At 39.1% G+C, this 19,457-nt stretch overlaps 1 protein-coding gene across 3 annotated transcripts in view; it reads right to left on the reverse strand.

The window, feature by feature from the left end:
* Positions 1 to 19,457, reverse strand: part of STOX2 (storkhead box 2) — a 149,406-nt gene that overhangs the window by 43,087 nt on the left and 86,862 nt on the right. Inside the window, exon 1 of one of the 3 annotated variants that reach the window (XM_063136308.1) lies at positions 4,798 to 4,825. The exons of the other annotated variants lie outside the window; for them this stretch is intronic. The gene's annotated coding sequence lies outside the window, so the exon portion shown is untranslated. Of the gene's footprint in view, positions 1 to 4,797; positions 4,826 to 19,457 lie in introns of those variants that run through there. 3 annotated transcript variants of the gene reach the window in all.

Below are 19,457 nucleotides of genomic sequence, written 5' to 3' on the forward strand. Positions count from 1 at the left end.
TTTCTGTGGTACCACACCTGGCAATGGATGAACATCATGGGGTGAGATGGACCAGTGGATAATCTTCACCTGCCAGTGTGATGGGGAGGAAGGAATCAAGCTTTTGCCCTATGGTGAAAGAGTGGCTTAGATGAGGAGCTTCTAGGCAAGGTGTAGAGAAGATAGTAGTGCCCTACACAATGACTCTCCATCAAATTGACATGTAAACAAAACTCCCAGGAACTCAAAAAATACAGCTGTTACACTTACCATGAGCTGTTTTAACACATGGACCACACTTGACATTTAATAAATGTATGGTGAGGTTCTCTGGGCCAGGCAGGCTAGCCCTGTCCACTGCTGGAACTGTACACTGCCCCCTCCAATATGTTTTCTACATGCTGGGAGCTCCCACAAATCAAACAGGCATGCTGCTCAATCAGGGTCCCTGCTCAACTGTAGGAACTACGCATGCATACGTTTCTATAAGTGTAAAACTTAAAAAAAACAAAAAACACCCAGTGGATATTTATCACAGGAGGGGAAGGTAGCATGCTGAACTTGCCCATGAAGCCCCAAGAACCCCTCCGAATGTTCATTGTAGATGTGGGGTGGGTTCTGTGAATCCCAGAATTATTAACACACAGCAGTAACATTTGAGGCCTTTGGGGTGGACACACATTCTGCGGGAACAATGTCACCCCTGCCACAGGGAACAGGCAGGGATGGCCCTGATTGGCATACAGCATATTTCTGGTAGGGAGGGTATTTTTCCTCATGGTCACCATGAAACCTTCAAGGTAAACCAGCTGGAACAGTCCCAGCAACAATAATGTCTAAACTAAGGCCTGAAGTATGGATAGTTACATCATCACACACACCGCCATCAGAGCTTTTGTCACCAGTGCATTAAAAAATGTATGTTACTATGTTTATTATGTAACTTACAAAGAATGAGTGCCTTAATTTGTTTGTTTTCCTGTTCCCTCTCAATTCCTTCCTTTATTTGACCTAAATTGTAATCCTTTGGTGGATAGGAACTGAGATGGTTTTTAGTCTTTGTACTAGATTTCAGTAACTAGAAGAAACTTTAGATGTTTTTACCTGAGAGCAAGCTCCATTGAAAAGAATGGAACACACTATTGAGTAAACATGAATAGGAACACACTATAAGCATGCCTTTCAACAAACTTTCCCTTCTATATTTATAGAATGACTCCAGTGGAATACTACACATTGAAAAACATTATGTTTTAAAATCCTTGCCAATTATTAGCCAACTGATAGATATCTCCTAAAACTTAAGATAGGTGACCAGTTCTCACATTATTATTACTAAAAAGAATTATCCCGCCTTACCTCAAAAGAAGTGTAGGGTGATATACATCCTCATCACCACAACAACCCTGTGAAGTAGGTTGGTGACTGATATTGACAGAGATTGTGACTGGCCCAAAATAATCCAGGGAGTTTAAAAACCTGGGGATTTTAACCCATGTCTCTCTAGTCCAAGCCTAATACAAAGTCTTGTCTGCTAACCTGACATTAAGCATCAGATGTTGCTCCCAGAATCATTCCAACAGTATTTCTACAGAGGAAAACATGAGTTTGGGACATTTCCTAAATAAATCTCCAGATCTGAAGTAATCCATCTGCTCGCTTCAGTGGTGAGCAAAACAGATTTAAAACCATACATATATACACTTGCACGCAACTATAAGTGATGCATCAAGGAATACGGACCACTGTTGTGTAAGGATACAGTGTAAATATGTACACAAAGTAAACACACTGATTATTACTTTTGAATTACACTAAAGCAAAGACTACTTCTAGTGCTTTTGATATTAACACACAACCTAGCTTTCTGGCATATAACCTCTCTCTCACACACACAACACAGACCAAGGAGGATCCACATATAGATCCAGATTTCATGGATCGTTTGATGTTCCTAGATATAAGAACATAAGAAGAGCCATGTGTGGTCAGAGCAAGACCTATCTAGTCCATCATTCTGCCTATAGCCTACAACAGGGTATGAATGCAATAGCACTCTCCCGCTTGTGTCTCCCAGCAACTGGTATTCAAATATATACCTGACAGGCAGGGAAATGATTCCTTAACATTATTTACCTCAAAGTACAAATATAAGTATAACAGTAACAGAAGCAGTTATTTCAGCAAATCTTAATGGCTCATAACATCTATATTATACCACCCTCTTTTCCTTTTTAATCAAAAAGGAGATCATTTGATATGCAATCAACAAGTCAGCCCATTTAGTCATCATAAGTAATAGCCATTGATAGCCTTATCTTCCACGAATCTGTCTAATCCCCTTTTAAAGCAGTCCAACTTGGTGGCCATTACTACACCTTGTGGTAACAAATTCCATAGTTTAAACTATGTACTATGTGAAGAAGTACGTCCTTTTATCTGTCCTGAATCTCCCACCATTCAGCTTCTTCAGAAGGGGAGTTGCTCTAGCCCCATGACCATTCTGGTTGTCCTTTCCTGTACTATTTCCTGGTCTACAATACTCAAATTATTGAGACTCTTAACTTTTCTGTCACCAGTACATGTGTCTTCTTTCCCTGACCCTAAAATGGATAAGAAACCTCCTAAACTTCCCATTGTTTGCACCAGATACAGCCATTCCAACCAACAATGAGACATCCTAGGGGCAGGGAAGCCAACTCATTTATTATTTCACTCTGACTGTATTACACACTGTTTTTCTGGCCATTTACCATGCTTCCTGCTAGGTCACATATTCCTTCTCCTAAACAAGAAAAAAGAAAAGGAGAAACTCAGCTGCTTTCTTACATGAATGTTACTACATGCCAAATGATTAGCTAGAAAATTCAAACAAGGCAAGAACTGCACTTCCACTGACAGTATACTGCAGGAAGAGAAAGCAGCAATGACCATACAGTATTTTTCTCAGCTGAGCTAGGCAGCCAACATTGTACCAGTAAGCACTACCTCTGTGGGTGAATTGGCATTTTTCAATATTCAGACTGCCAGCACAAGTTATTGATAACCTCCAATTCTTGGCCTCAGTTTCACATCCTTCACTCTGGGGAAGGCAGCATCATGAATAAACCATAAGGCATCAGAAACTCGTGCACAATTTCGAATGCTTCTACCCACTTTGCTCTGGCTTACTCCTTATTATACTTTCCTTCTTCTATATACTTTTAATATATTTTCATTCTCTTCATGCCTCTGAGGCATGCATCCTACCAACAGCAAGCCTAGTCAGGGCCCCTTAGATTCCCTGAGAACAGGGATACATCACCACTCATGGTCAAAATTAGTGAAGGGCTAGAGCAGGGTTGGCAGCACCTTTTCACTAGATGGCCTCGTTCCCTTGGAACCAATCTTTCAAGGGCAGCATGCCAAAAGTGGGCAGCGCCAGAGCCAAAATTGAAAGAGGTCGACCTCTTCCTATTCTCTGTCACTCCATTTTCTCTCCCCCCACCTTTACTTTAAATATGCAAATCACACCCTCTGTCTTTCTGACACCCCTTTCTGTCTCTCTTTTGCTTTCTCCCCATTCAGTGGGCTGCCCAAAGAGGGTCAGATTGCTTTGGCCAGAGTCTGAACTGATCACTTCCCAAAGGATGCATGAAATTAGGCTGAGGAGTTCAGGTTGTCCACCCCTCTGCTAGAAGGAATACTGCACTGCTCCCACAAGAAAACAAAGATTGGAAAAAGAGTGCAAAACATGTCCATGAGGTCTACTGGGCATACCCACAAAGTGCAATAGTAGAGTCACTGCAGCTAGTGCAACATTAAAATGCCCAGTGTGGAGCCATGTTTTGGGGCATTTAAGTACTGTGTCATATATGAACAGTTTCTCTTTTCCTTCATTTCTTCATTTATTTGGCCACACCTCCTATACACATTAATGCTTTATACCCAATGAGGATGATATGTGAATTTGTACTTGCATTATGCAACAAGCTGCTTTGATTTGGTCATGCAAGTATTCAAACAGGGCAAACAGATATGCAGGGAAATGATGCCTTAACGTTATTTACCTCAAAATACATGGAAACAGACAAGCAATTATTTCAGAAAATCTTATTGGCTCAGAACTTCTACGTATACCATCCTCTTTTCCCCTTCCGTCAAAAAAGGGATAATCAGATATGCCGTCAACAAGTCTTAATGCCAAAGTCAAGTTCTCCACAAACACAATATAGCTTGTTAATACTTTTCAGCCTTAGAAAGAATAATTGTTTTTAAACTAATGCAGGGCACTCCCAGCATTGCCATCAGCATCCCAACACGCTAAGTAATTCTCCAGACCATAATAGATCTTAGAACTCACTGAGATGTTTCCTACTGCATGCTGGGATTACTTATTTGCATTTTTACAGAACTGTCTATTGTAAATTCTCATATCTCCTGCATGTAACTGAAAAACTTAAATCCTAGCATTCGCATAGTGGTGTAACTTGGACATTTCTTCCAAAGGTGACCAGAAAGTAATTTCAAACTTTCTTCTCTCCCACACCAATCCCTTTTATCGTGGCTCACAAAAGGAGATGTCAGCTTACTACTTCCAACTATGCCGATGCTACGTGGCTAGGCTGAAAGTGGCTCTTCCTGAGTCATGCCAGTCAATCTGCCCACAGACAAATCTTAAAATTGCTCTCCTTCAATTCCCACATCCTACTACATAAACATACAGAGAAATCACATAAAGCACATGGACGGTAGTTCATTCAAAAGGGAATGAAAATAATCTACACTGCAGCCTTTCAAAGACCGAGTCCATAATCCCCAAAGATTCAAAAGCATTACCTCACCGCTGCTTTGAGACAAACTGAGCGTTCACTCTCGGTCCTACCCATCATTCCCTGGTCCACACAAAGACAACAGAGGTGTGACCAATCACATTGTGGCTAGCAGGCACTGTTTAAAAGCTCCCTCCCTACACTGCCCATTGACATGCTAGCTGGCAGCCTGCTGAACTTGTCGTCATGGCAACACATCCCAGCTGCTCTCCACTGAGGCTTGTTACATTACTCAGCCCCCCTCCCTTTTCACCACTTACTTTTGCTAATTAAAAATTTAGGCCTATGTTTTGCATGTTGGAAGCAAACAGAAACAAAACAGATTCGGCTTTACGGAAGAGCTGAAAATGCACAACTGAAAACAAACAGAGGTCTTGCGATAACCAATCAATGAACAGCAGTACAGACCTGGACAGATGGAACTTGTCACTAAAGCTTGTCTTTGTTTTGCCGCAAACACGCATAGATGTAAAGACACTCCACCCAGTTCCAAACCTTGCAGACCATGCTGAAATAGATATATTAGTCACTTTCTCTCTCTCTCTTTCAAGATATCGTTTCTGTCCAAACAGATTGCTTGAATATTCTTCTCCCAATAGTCCTCTGCATGTTAAAGCAGCACCAATAAAATTCCAAATTGCCACAGGGTAACGAGAACAGGCGTTGGTGTGGGAGAAGATCCCAGTTAAGCTGCCAATATGGTAAGTGAAGCAATGGGGGAAAGGGGTGTGGTGGGGTGAACGGAAAAGGCAAAACTTTCAATGTGCTGTCTACTCAGTCATTTCTATCCTTACACAGTATTTTTGTTAAGCATGTACCACATCACTCATTGAGCAAGAACAAAGGTTATGGCTGAAATTCTCAGGGCACTTTCTTATCTGGGAGTAAGCCCCATTGAACTTAATGGGACTCACACCTGAGTACACATGCATAGGACTTGCTATCAGAAAGGTGAAAAAAGTGCAAGATCGCTATACACAAAAAAAGGATCTTAAAAAGGGACAATAAATGGTTGAATCATGTGATCAAACTGATATGATTAAAATAGTATGTTCAATTAGGAAAATGCCCATCATTATGAGGAGGGAAAGGTGACAGGAAGCACTGTATATGGTGCTTGTTGAAAGTGACTGAGATCATGATCCTTTCTACACGAGGCTTTTATTGTGCGCTTGTGATTCCTTACTCATGGTCATTTGCAGGTCCTTTACATGATGTCATCATCCTCCAGAGCCTCTTCAATGCTTTGCAATCATTATCTTAGGGTGTTTGTTTTTTTTCTAATGAGGAAAGCCTGATTTTTTTTCATTTTTTTATAGAACCTTTGTGTATTTGTGCAATTCCACTATACCACAGTGCCACTAGTGGTTGTGTAATGGAACATATAAAATGCAAAGAAAGAAAGAAAGACAGACAGACAGACAGACAGAGAGAGAGAGAGAGAAATGTGAGCCACATTGTCTGGTGGTAGAGATACAATCTCGAGTCTCATGGTATATGATAGTGGCAACAAGGTAGGAGGAGGATGGATGGGAAGTTGGTGCCAGCTGAGGAGGAAGTGGGAAGAGGGCAGAATCTGGGAGGTAGCCAGCCCAGTAAGGATACTGAGACAGTAGAGAGAGGCTGAGGCAGTAGAGAGAAGGAGAGTCAGGTATGGATTCTGAATGGGAAGATTGACAGGACAGAACACTAACCTATATACAATCCAATAGCCTGATTTTTGAATGACAACTCACCACATTTTACTATCTCCCCTGTGTTATCTCAAGACACCTGTACCAGCCACATAGTTTTGCAAATCTTCCAGCTGCTACAAGGTCTACCTCTCCCCAGATCCCCAATACTCACAATAACCTCTTGAGAGCTTGATCTAGCCATTTTCATCTCTTCCCATGTCCTCCATTTACACACACACCTGACACCATAAGAATCCATGTTTCAACTACTCTCAAACATAGACTAAACCAGAGGTGGACAACTTGTGACCCTCCACATGTTTTGGCCTACAACTCCCATAAATGCCAGAAGGTCTGCCTACCCCTAGACTAAACTGATAAGACTCACACAATATACCATTACTTTGAGATCCTTTAGAACCTCCTCCCCACCCCATCCTGCCATCCCACCCAGCCACAGGATCGCAGCAAGAGCTGCCCAGACAAAACGATGGAGAAACTGTTAGGCACTTCAACCACCTCTGTTTTGTTATTAGAGGGAGCAAATGGGAATAAAAGATTGCAGTATGGAGAGCTGCTATTCAAGATGGCAGCCAGCCAACCATGCCTTCTTCTAAGATACCCCACTCCATTCCTCCAACAGACACTCAGCATGATGTGGCCATGGCCTGTTTAGCCTTCATCGTGCTGTTTTGAGGGATTTGCCACTTAGCCTCTTTTTTTTGAAGTTTATTTTGCATTTCTGCAAACCTTTGGTGTCAATATCTCTCCTGTTTCTCAGTCCCTTTTTGCTACAATAGAGTTGACACTCATCACCTGAGTTCACTATTAGAAGGAGTACTAATGGCTTTATCTGTCAGGAGAATTTAAAAGGCCTGTCTTTCAGCAGCCTCCAGACCTTGCAAGTCTAGTTTCATTTTCAAAGTGAGGCAACATATACATTTCCAAACGCCGAATAGCATATGGCTATAACCGGTGATTTATACGTATATCTTAATAATGTATATAATCCCAGAACTAATTCCAGAAACCTCCAGAAAGGGCTAGAAGAAATGAAGCAACTTTGGCAAAATGTATGAATCTTCACCTTCCTGCCCAGTCTCAGCTTCTGACAACAATGAGAAAGTGTTTCCTGAGTACATTGGCTAATTACTGAGAAGCCTACATTCCATGCAATTTGTCTTCATCTTTCTTTAAAAAAAAAAAGGACAGGTTGGCTATTTTAAAGGACGCCACAGATTTGGTCTCTAGAACTCTTCACATGATACAGCAGCCTTGCCAAAAAGCTCACAACGATCATTAGCTCACAACTTCTAACGCCCATCTGGTCACACAACCCTATGTTTCAGTCATTTGTAGCACAATGACAAACCCGAAATGAAAGAACTTATCTGCTTCCACTTTTCAAAACGAACAACCTAGAAGCAATTCTTACTCACAAAAGATGACCAGGTAAGTGGCTATTTACAAAACTGTGATACAAAAGTGGTCAACAATGTTATGGGTTTTTTTCACTAACAGCCAAACAGTATCCCTAAAATGGTATGGGAATACACTGCTTCTACTGTCCAAAACACATCCTTGAAGGAACCTAGAGAATGGGCTGAACAGACCATTTTGTCTTCCCTATATCCATGGTGAGTTCCAAAGTGAGATGTATATTACGTGGAAGATTATTTGTTTTCATCTGTTTTAACCTGGTACCTATTTTTAGTTTTTTCAACAGGCAATTTCTAATTTATATTTGCCAATGAATGAAGAGACAGTTTCCGCACCCTAGCATATAATTTATCATATCCAGGGAAAATTCCAAAAGTGGGTAGAACCAGGCCATGGACAATCATGACTTCTACATGTCTCAGTATTCACAAGGCACAGTAAAAACAACACTGCTATCTTAAATTGGGTTGTGTAAAGCAGAAAACTTAAATTGGGTTAACCTCCAGTTAATAAAACAAAACATTAAAAGGGAGAGGAGAGGAGCCCACTTGGCCCCATTCAGAATGCAATTTTCTTTGTATTAGGCTAAGCTTTTGTCTGGATTCTTCACTTTAATTTACAGCTCCTATGTTGATGAAATTAAGCCAAGGTCACTATGTGAGCCAAGAGTGAAATCTGCAGTCTCTACCACAAAGCAAAGATGTAAAGATGTATTGTCTTCCGTCTCTGACAGACTAGCAAGCTACAGCATGCACTGAAAAGTCAGTTGAGGATGCATGCCAAATATTTGCAGTGACAAGCAAAAGCAACTGAAGAAACAAATGCACACCATTCTCCCCTGATGAAATCTCAACTACTGTCCTGGTGCTTATGATAAATCACTCAACATTACTTGGCTTACCTTTCATACACACTTCTGAATTCAATTTAATCTCTAAGCAATACACACAGACATGAACACATGAGCACAGGATTACTATTAATACTGTGCTTTTAATATTATGGTTTTAAATATTATATTTAAATGTATTTTAATACTGCAAACTGCTGAGGAATTTTAACATATTCAGTGATATATAAATACCACAAATAAATAAATAACCACCGCATGTGCAAAATATATATTTTTTGGTCATACTAATACTGTTGCACTAGCAGAACTCCTACCTAATGGGATACCATCAAGGCAAACTCAAAAATGGGTTGGAGTTGGTACATGTGGGAGTGAAGGGGTGCTTAACCAGAATTCTCTGCTCAACCCCAACCTTACTTTGTTAATCACAAACAATAATCGAATAACAAACCACGGGTTTGCTTCGTGGGTTGTTTGTGGTTAACAAACCATGGTTTGTTATCACAACTGGGTTCTGACAACGTATCAACCCACTCAAGTTGTTGTATTGTGTGAACTGCTACAATTGGGGCTGCAGGAGTGAAACATCCAACAGGTGTAGGTGGGATGAGTAAGCCTATATTTCAAAGTACGACTCCTGAATACCTACCATTTTTCCTTCAAAAGCACTGCAAGCTATGCAGGTTTTACCATGGCAACAGAGTGCTTCCCCTTCCAATTGCAATATGGGAAAATAATATATCAGCTTAACAAACTTTATTTACTCAACAGAACAGCAATGTCTGCAATAAAAATGATACAAAACAAGTAAGCAGTTTACATTGGGGACTGGCTATACATCTTAGTGAGCTTGCACTGCAGAATGCAAAGGAAACACAGCCACCTATGTGAATACTACTAGTGTAGGAGCTGGTAACACATGTGTGATGTAATCTTCCTTGTAGGATCGGAGGAAGAGCACAGATGTGAGATGAATGAGTGCTGCCTTAATAATTCTCTCTCCCACTAGGTAACTCCCCAAAAGCAGAAATCAAGGTGAGAGCATAATCACTGGAAGAATGGGGAGCCTAGCAGTCATGCAGGCTAAAAAACACTTAAATAATGACATCATCTCTCAAATAGCTATTAAGCAAGCACTAGGTCACAGATAATGTCCGCTCAATTCTGCATAACTCATGTGCTCCATGATACTTTTCACAGGAACCACTCAGAGAAATAAAGACATTCACCACTCAATGTCCTGGAGACCACAAACAAGTTCAACAGCAGAGGCAATCTGTTCCTATGTGGTATTGCTATTTTCCTTCTAAGGTTTCTTACAAAAGTGTATGATGGAAAGAAATGTAACAGGTGCAGCCAGGAGATCCAGAAATGGAGAACGCCTCATCTATCACTCAGTCGTTTGTCTTGTACAGTTTTTTCACCCATGTCCCCATTGTCCACATGTTGAGTGTGGAAGTGCAATTGAGAAGCCTACATGCAGACTTCTATGGGAATTGGAACCTCTAGACTGTAGGATAGGTTTTATGATATCATGGTATCACTGTAGTGACTGTGTGTGGATTGGTGCCTTCCATACTTGGGGCAGCAGACAAACAGCAGCACACTCTGAATACAATTCTTTTTTTCCAGTCACCCAACAAAGCCGAAGATGATAATATTACAGTTTCTGAAATGCAGGTTTGAGAAGAATATGCTAGCGAGTGGAAACATTACTGTGAAACCTAGTTGACTCAGAATCTAGACAATTGGGGAACAAATCGTAGCAAGGGTGCAGGGGGACATATAAATGGAGAAAATGTTCTGGCTATTGTCACTGTGTAGCATGCTGCCACTCTACACATGGTTGCCTGACAAATAGGAAACAAACATCCAAAGTTGAATCTCTTCTCTTATTGCTTACATTGAATGTAAGCTAATGTTTTATACACATATTCTACTTGAATTAACAGAATGAAGATAATAACAAAAACAGACAAACCAACCCCTGTGGGCTACAGGAAAGGAGGTATTTTTGAAATCACGACTCTGAAAACAATCACAGTCCTTCTAAATGGTATTATATGTTTGGGATGTGTACCACTGAGTAGAGCAGATTAATGTGTGCAAAAAGGAAAGAAAATAGTGAGAAAATTCCCACACACATCCTGCTTTTCAAAGAACATAAAAAATCTTTTAACAGTATTGCTGTTTTAAAACCATGTCCATTAAACACACAGTGACTAGGATAAACTCCTAGCTCCATTCAAACTTGTAACGTTAAGTCCCATTATTTTAACAAAGCCAGGATATTGTCCACAGGATTAACCGAGATATGTATAATTTCCATAGTAACCTTCTTGATTGTTTATTTGCCATTCATTTTTTATGATGCCCTTGAGTGCTGGCAATTCTTTTTCTCTTTTTAATAGCACTCAATTATTGCACTTTAACACACCTGGCTGGAAGATGAATGTAAAATGTACTAAGCTGCATCAGCACTGCTTGGCACTTCTACAAACCTACATAAAACATATTATCCCTCAAAACATCTTGCATTCCAATTCTAGCACAAACAAAGCCGTCCAGACAGTTGCGCAACAGAATAGTTTTGTTCCTTCATTGTGAACAATAATTTGATGAAAACGTAATAAATCATAATACCCCATTCTATTTGTTTTATTAAAGTTTTCCAGTTCATACAAAATATCAAGTGTCTGCATGAACAATGAAAACCTCATTCAGGAGCAATGACAAATTGTGTGGACCATTTGGGGGTGGGGGGAAACGTCACACAAATCTATGGAGATGTAAGATTTCAAATTTCAAATTATAGCTATGCTGCTGGCTCACATGCTCTCTACCCTCCACTTTCCCATCTCAGGAGCTTTAGCTATTAGGCGGTATAAAAATGTAATAAATAAATAATTCTTCTTCCCTTTCCTTTTTTGGAACTAACCATGGTAAATAGTAAATCTTCATTAATGCTAATTATGGCTAGTTTTAAACCAGCATTTGTAACCAGGGTTAGCAGTAGGTTTGCAAACTCGTTAATCTCAAGTCCCCACATCTACTCCATCTCTCCTCCAAAGCATTATTTCCTTTTTCCCTATTAAAAATATAGGCACTACAAGGAGTTTGGCCCAGTGCCAAGGTTAGGAAAACCAGTTTCTGTTGTGGGCTTGTATGTACACTCTTTCTCACTTCTTTCTTCCCTTGGTCTATGCAAATTCTCCCTTACCTTTCTAAAGGTGAGTATGGAGCAATACTATGTCAGCATTGATGTTAACAGTATCCTAATTAGCATCAGTGCAGACGTAACACTACACCATGTTTACCTTCAAAAAGGCAATGAATACATTGAATCTCAGCTGGTAAGGCTTCTGGAAGAAGGATTTCAAACGTTGAACGGAGTGTACAGGAAAGAATAAAAGGGAGAATATTTTCAGCACAGTACCAGCAATATCATTAAGAAGAAATGTCCTTGTCAAGGCCAAGGCTTGGAGATAGTTAATTTATGCTAATAGATTTTTTTAACTGTTGCTGTTTCCCTTAAGTTCATAATTCTTCCTGTTCTTTACCACTGGAATTCCTTTCCACCTGGCATTCAACTGGCCTCATGACTACTTTATTCAAATGTCTGCTAAAAATTCTTCTTTTCACTCTGCCTCATCTTGACTGATTTTCCTCCTCCATTTCTTGTTGTATCACACCTTTGTTGACTGCAAAACTATAAGCAGGGCTGGCTGTAGCTTTTTATTATTATTATTATTATTATTATTATTATTATTATTATTATTATTATTATTATTTTCTTTATAAACCATCCAACAAAACAAAACAAAACTCCAAATCTAGATTTGTAATTCTCCATTCAAATGCAGGGCAAATGGTTTCTGGGTGAGTGATGCTGTATTATGGTGGTTGAGCTGCAGATGCCCTAACTTTCCTCTTATAGCCTGAAGGACTATTCACCTTTTAGAGCTACAACATATAACAGTAGTAGCTTACATGGTTTTAAAAAAGGATTAAACAATTCATTGAGGATAGGCTTATCAACAGCTGTTATATAGGATAGTTAAATATAGCCTTCATATTCAAAACCAGTATCTCCCTGACTAGCAGATATGGGGGACATACAGGACTCATGCTATTCCCTGTTCCTCTGCATCTTCTCAGGGGCATTTGGCTGGCCACTCCTGGAGAGAAAATCTCATACTAAGAGAGACCTTTGGTCTGATTCAGCAAGGCAGCTACATTCTTGAGATCATTTACTAGTATTCTGGAATGGTGGAACTGCACCAGGTTCCAACATAGACTCAGTTCAGTTAATAAACTTCAAGTCGCATGTTCAAAATTCTTCATCATTCACACACTAATTAAAATGTTGAACTTATTTGCTGGAACTAAGTAAAGGCCCAAGTGAGCAAGCACAAAGACTCCTGGCACACAAAAATAATATATATATTGTCTGCAACAACATATAGCAGTTTTAACATGGGATTTTGTAAGGTTAATGGAGTTTAATGACATGTTTCTGTAGATCAAGGATGGGCAACCTCCAACCTGCGGAATCTTGGGCTCCCCACACCAGTTCTGCTCACACCCCCACCCAAGACCCCCCCACCCATGGTCTGCAAGCTTTGGGAAGAGACGGGAAGATGAATCACCTTATTACTGATCACAGATCTTGATTCAACATCACAGCATCCAAGTACATAGGTCCAACCTACCCTTGCACTCCAGTAACATTGAGAACATTTTTTGGAGGAGGACTCACCTTCTCATAGTCTGCTTGCCTCCTATAATATCCCCATGGAGACTATCTCATGGAACAACATCATTCCACAGAGTCCTTTCGTCTCTCAAAATTGCCACGTGCCTGCCCTGCCCAATTGTAGTTCTTTGCTGCTTCCTTTAAGTTCTCCCACCTTACGCCCTGCCTTTAGACTGCTTTATATGAGCAGTGTAGGAGGCACGTCAAGGTCTCCATGCAATGGTGGCACTGCACTGCTTCTGGCCAGGTCAATTATGCCTTGGGAGCACCAATTAGTCCCTGTGAAGGATAGATGTAGAATACCCTTTTGGTGTAGAAAATTAATGTACTATTGGGAAAAGTGAAAGTGTACTTTGGGTTTTTGTTATAAGGGCAGGGTGGTGGTAAGGAAGAGAATTACAACTAAACTTAGCACTGACTTCAAATTAGGAAAAAATGTTTAAAAATCCTAGGTACCAGAATCAAGATGATTATAAGTCAGCTCCACAGAGAACTGGGATAGGGATGGAGGGAACGAATGTCGAAAGTAATAAAAACAAATCAAAGTTTTCAAATTACTTGGACAACTCTGTGACAATTTTGTTTCCAGCCTTAATTCCATAAGACCAAACCATCACAGACAAATCAAATAGACCCATAGAATATCTCCTTAGTAGATTATTTTTCCCCATTTTTATTGTGAATATTAACAAAACAGAACAAAAAATAAATAATGGAAAAAACAAAGGAACACTATATGAATATTATCCTTTTTTCCATCAGATATACCGTTCATTAAAAAAAAAGGAAGAGAATTATGCATAGGTTTCAAGAAAAGCAGACCAAATATCCACTCACAAGTTGCACCTATATAACACTTGTTCAATTGTTGAGTCTTCAGTCCATTGTGTTATAGGAGGTGAGCATTTATCTTTCCAACGTAATAATAACCATTTGTGCTTACCATGTGTTAACTTCCAAGAAGCCGGTAGGTAGTTTAGGAAGACATGTACATCGATCCATATTAAAGATTGTTTCAGTACAAAGTTTATTCATATTATAACCACCTCCCAAAAGGGGGAAACTACTGGGCATTGCCAAAACATATGAATTAAAGAAGCATTAGGTGTATTACATCTCCAACAATTATGCAAGTTAGACAAACTCTTATTGAAAAGGCGTGGAGTCCAATAAACCCGAAACAAGTTTTTTTGCTGAATAAAACGTAGCCTAAGATCCATAGAAGCTTCAGATACAGAGGTTAGGGCAACAATCCATTGATTAGGCAAAATAGGACACTCCAATTCTCTATTCCAATCCTGCTTAAAACCATGGGTAACATATTTATTTACTAATACTAAATGCTTATACATATGGGTTGTGGGTCGACATGTCTGTTCAGCTGCTTTAAGTGTTTCTAACAATAATGGAGGTTCTGAAGCTGTAAAAGTGGCCAGACCAAACCTAGATTCAAGCAAGTGTTGCAATTGCAAGTACTACCATTCAGCTGTAGAAGGTAAATTATATTTAACACATAAATCATAAAATGACAAAAACTCATCATCTGGGACTATTAATTGACCCAAAGGAAAAAATCATAGTATCCATCCATGTCCTCCACAAGAACGGTTTCTTACCAATTCTTAAATCTGGATTTGCCCATGAAGCCAATTTTGCTTGAGAAAATGGATCGAACTGTAACTGGCGTGATATTATAACTTAGTGCAAGCCAATAGGTAGTCCCAATGGTACAAATCAAAGTCTGGAAAACCAAACCCACCTTTTTAAATTAAAGCTGCATCAGTTTCAAAGATACTTGAGGTGGGGAAGAATACCATAAGAATTTACGAAACAAAGCATTAAGTTGTTGAAAATATTTGCCAGGTGTAAGTAAAGGAATCCCATCCATAACATAGAGAATTCAAGGTATAATATTCATCTTGAATGTGTTGACTTGACCCCACAAACTCAATTTTAATGGTGCCCATCTATCTATATCTCATGCAATCTCACTAATCAGCTTATTCAAATTTATTTTAATCAATTGAAATATATCTATGGGAATGAGTATTCCCAGATAGGTTATAAAATCAGGGCACCATCAAAACTGACAATTAGCCAACACAATAGGAAATATGCTGTCCCCAATCGGCTTCAATTCAGCCTTTGACCAATTAATTGAATAACAAGACAGATCACTGAAAGTATTAATTTAATTAAAACATGAATAGATGCCTGGAGTTTAGAAATAAACAATAAAAGATCAACAGCATAAAGAATAATTTTAAATTCTAAGTCAGCATGCACAAACCCATGAATAATACTATTCTGTCTAAATGTGCAAGCCAGGGGTTCCAAACATGGATCAAATATCAATGGGGGAAGTGGACATCCTTGCCACGTACCACATCCAAGCAGAAAAAGAGCTGGCAACCAACCATTGGTCATAGCTCTTGGGGTTGAATATAAAGTTCTAACCCATTTCAAAAATTTCAATGGAAATCCAAAAATACTCAATGTAGCAAGCATAAAATTCCAATGAATTTTGTCGAAGGAGACAATGGTTGCCTGAACAGTTCTTTCTCTATTTAAAGCTATCAAATAAATAAATAAACTAATCTCAAATTATCACACGCACATCCGCCTGATTTTAATAAATCTCACTTGATCTGATTTGACCAATGTTGCAATGACTTGTTGCAGTCTATTGGCTAAAACTGCCGTTAACATTTTAATATCAACATTTATTAGCGAGATCGGTTGATAATTAGCACAGTTAGCATGGACCTTGCTGGGTTTAGGGATGACTGTAATATAAGCATGATTTAATGATGATGAAAGTGAACCTGCTTCAAATATATATTTGTAAAGTTGATAACGCTTTGGAGCTAGAAAAGTAGAAAAGGTTTTATACCGATCTGGACCTGGGGATTTCCCACTGTTCATACTCATAATTGCTTTTGTAATCTCAAGTCTTATAGGAGTTGGAGATAAAAATTTCCGGAAATTTTGAAGCTACAGGGGGAAAAGCATTTTTCCGTTTTTTTTCCGGAAAAGATTAAAAAATTCAGAAAAAATTGGGGGGGGGGAATCAATATTGGCACTTTTTACAGATTGAAAGTCACTTTGTTACTTTAGGAACATAAAATATAATTATGCACAAGTTGGTTCGGCAGAAAATTATCACATTTTGTATATTAAAAGTACAGTGTATTCAAACAATTATTAAAAATTGAATTTACTTTTTTTAATATTTTTTTTAAAAAATTTAACAAATAAAGCTACAAGCTCCTGAACTGTAAGGAACACTTGAACTGTAAGGAACCTATTTGGTTTTGTGAGTTTAGGAGGAGCAGGAAAAAAGCAATTTTAAAAAAAGGAACAGAAGAAACCATCAACATTAGTAACAAACAAAAATATTTATGTCTCTGCTAGTCCTCCATGGATTCAGGCAGACATAAAGCACCCATTCCCATAAAAAGAACTGAGAAAAAGTGGGGGACCAAGATTCAATGAATATGCATGAAATTTAATCGGACTCATTTTTTGAGCTATAGCTATCACTATCAGTTTCAGTCTCTCTTTCAATGACAGTGCCCCATAGAGGCAGAAATGCATCTTGCTCTTGCATTTGAGAGTTGTAGTCTCAGTTTGCAACCTAGGACTTGCTTGTCCTCAGTGCACAGAAATTGTGATAATCTTATACTGTACATAGTTTTTAGAAATCATTTGGAGAAGTAAATATATGAACACCTTGTCTTAAACATTTTATTCATCAGGTTAAAACAAAACATTCCATAATCCATTTTTTCTTCATTTTTCTTTTAATTTTTCCAATTTGTCAGGAAAACAAACAAAAAAAGGTTTTGGTGAAAAAAATGGGGGGGGGGAATAGTTATTTTCCAGGTTTTTTTTTTCTGGGCCTTCACATTTTAGCCCTAAGCATGTCTTAGTGTATTGTCTGAACAGGCCCATTGATCTACTTTCAAATAAACTGTGTTTAGTGTCATCAGAATGCAAATTAGAATGACTAAGTTATTCCAAGGAAAGGAAAGTCATACATATTGCTCAATGCTCCTAAAATTATTTTTAACATCCCAAAGCAATAGCAGATTAGTTATTCTTATGAAAAAAAATCTATTCAATGAGAAGTTCCATCTAAAAATGCAACTACTGTATTTCTTCGATTGTAAGGCGCACATTGTAAGACGCACACTATTTTCAGTACCACCAACAGGAAAAAAACACCTAAGACACACCCGTGATTCTAAGACGCACTCCATTTTTAGAGATGTTTATATGGGGAAAAAAGTGCATCTTAGAATCGAAGAAATAGGGTATGCATCATACTTATAATTCTGTTGCCATGTTTTTAATTACTAACCTCCTTCCATTTTCTTTCAGAAGTAATCCTTCAATTGTGGAAAACACTATGTAAAATTGCAGATTCATGTAAGAAGATCTATAACCCTAAGCAGCCACTGAAGTTGCAGATGCAAAAGTAATGTCAATGGCAAGTTAAAACAAAAAAACTTGTGTACTGACCAGTAAACACTACTGTTTGTTTCACTTTTCAATGGGAAGGCAAAAATACATTGGAATAGCTGAAAAGGGTGGGTGCACTATCTCTACTGACCTGAAAAACAATCCATTAGAAGTTGACATGCCAGCACAAAACAACACTGAGACACACATACACACAGAGAGAGAAATAGACAGACACCATCACTCCTGCAGCTGCACCTAATTCAGCAAGGGAGCCAGCAGATAACTTTGCTCCTGTAAATTATGCCAGCCATCTCTGTTCCATCTTGTAGCCAGTGATTAATCACTCTCCAGTGGAGTAACTCATGCAATACAGGCCATGGAAACAGCGGTGGGAGGGAGGAGAGAGGCACACCGTGGGAATTTTATGCCTAGCTGGGAAATCCTTTCATCTACCTGTGAAACTGAAAGTGGTGCAACCAATGAAGTGGAAATACAAGACAGTATTTTTGATGACTGGATGTGTGTGATGGTATCCCAAGATCTGCAGCGAAAGGCAACAATTGTTCTCTTTCTATTAAGAATTTATAGAGCTAAGCAAACTTCTTTTTTATCAGCCATTAAGATAAGCAATTCCCTGTGGCTGTCTGTAGCCAATGACCCCAAGAAACAACAACAAGCCCACTTTACAGATTTGAAAATTACAGATGATAAGCAGTTTAGAGTAGTCATAGTCAGTATATTTATATACTGCATTTTCCACAAATACACTGAGCTCAGAGAAGTTCACAGAACAAATAAAAATGCGCTACAGTATATTTCAACAACTATAATTCATTTTAAACATCGAAGGTTGGATCCAGGATCTGCCTTCGGTGAGAGGAAAGACTCCACACACAAATGGTCTCTCTGCCCGAATTTTGGGGATGCTGCCTCCCACATACACCAGAGCTCACCCCGTTCAGCAAGAACTCCTGATTCTGTGTAGCATGTTCTGAAGGGGCTGCTGTGGGAAGAAGGGGCAGGGAGGACCCAGTGCACTTGTTCCAGTTTACATCTGGATCCTACCCACCATGTTTAAATTACCATGAAATATACTGGGTCAGTTAACAATATCCAGTACCAAAAATATCAACATTATACTAACAGTAAACAATTCATTAAGCAATTCATATTAAGAGAAGCAACAATAAGAAATCTCTCCTGCATCAAACTAGCAGCAAAAGAGGAAAGATAAAACAACAATTAATTATCTTTAGCAGCAGCATACATACTATGTTACTAGACACAAACACAGCCAAGTCTTTCCTGACATCGTCCCCTCCCACCCTTGGCAGAGCAACAAATCGCCTTCTCTGCAAAGTACTGGCGGTTGGCAACAGGGGATGCTAGAAGCTCCTGCTGCTCTCAAGCAATGGCAGGAGTTCCTAGCATACCCCGTCCCCATGCACCAGGACTTTCCCTCCATGGCGGGAGCG

The sequence above is a fragment of the Elgaria multicarinata genome, chromosome 10, assembly GCF_023053635.1.
Source record: "Elgaria multicarinata webbii isolate HBS135686 ecotype San Diego chromosome 10, rElgMul1.1.pri, whole genome shotgun sequence".
Classification (NCBI taxonomy): domain Eukaryota; kingdom Metazoa; phylum Chordata; class Lepidosauria; order Squamata; family Anguidae; genus Elgaria; species Elgaria multicarinata.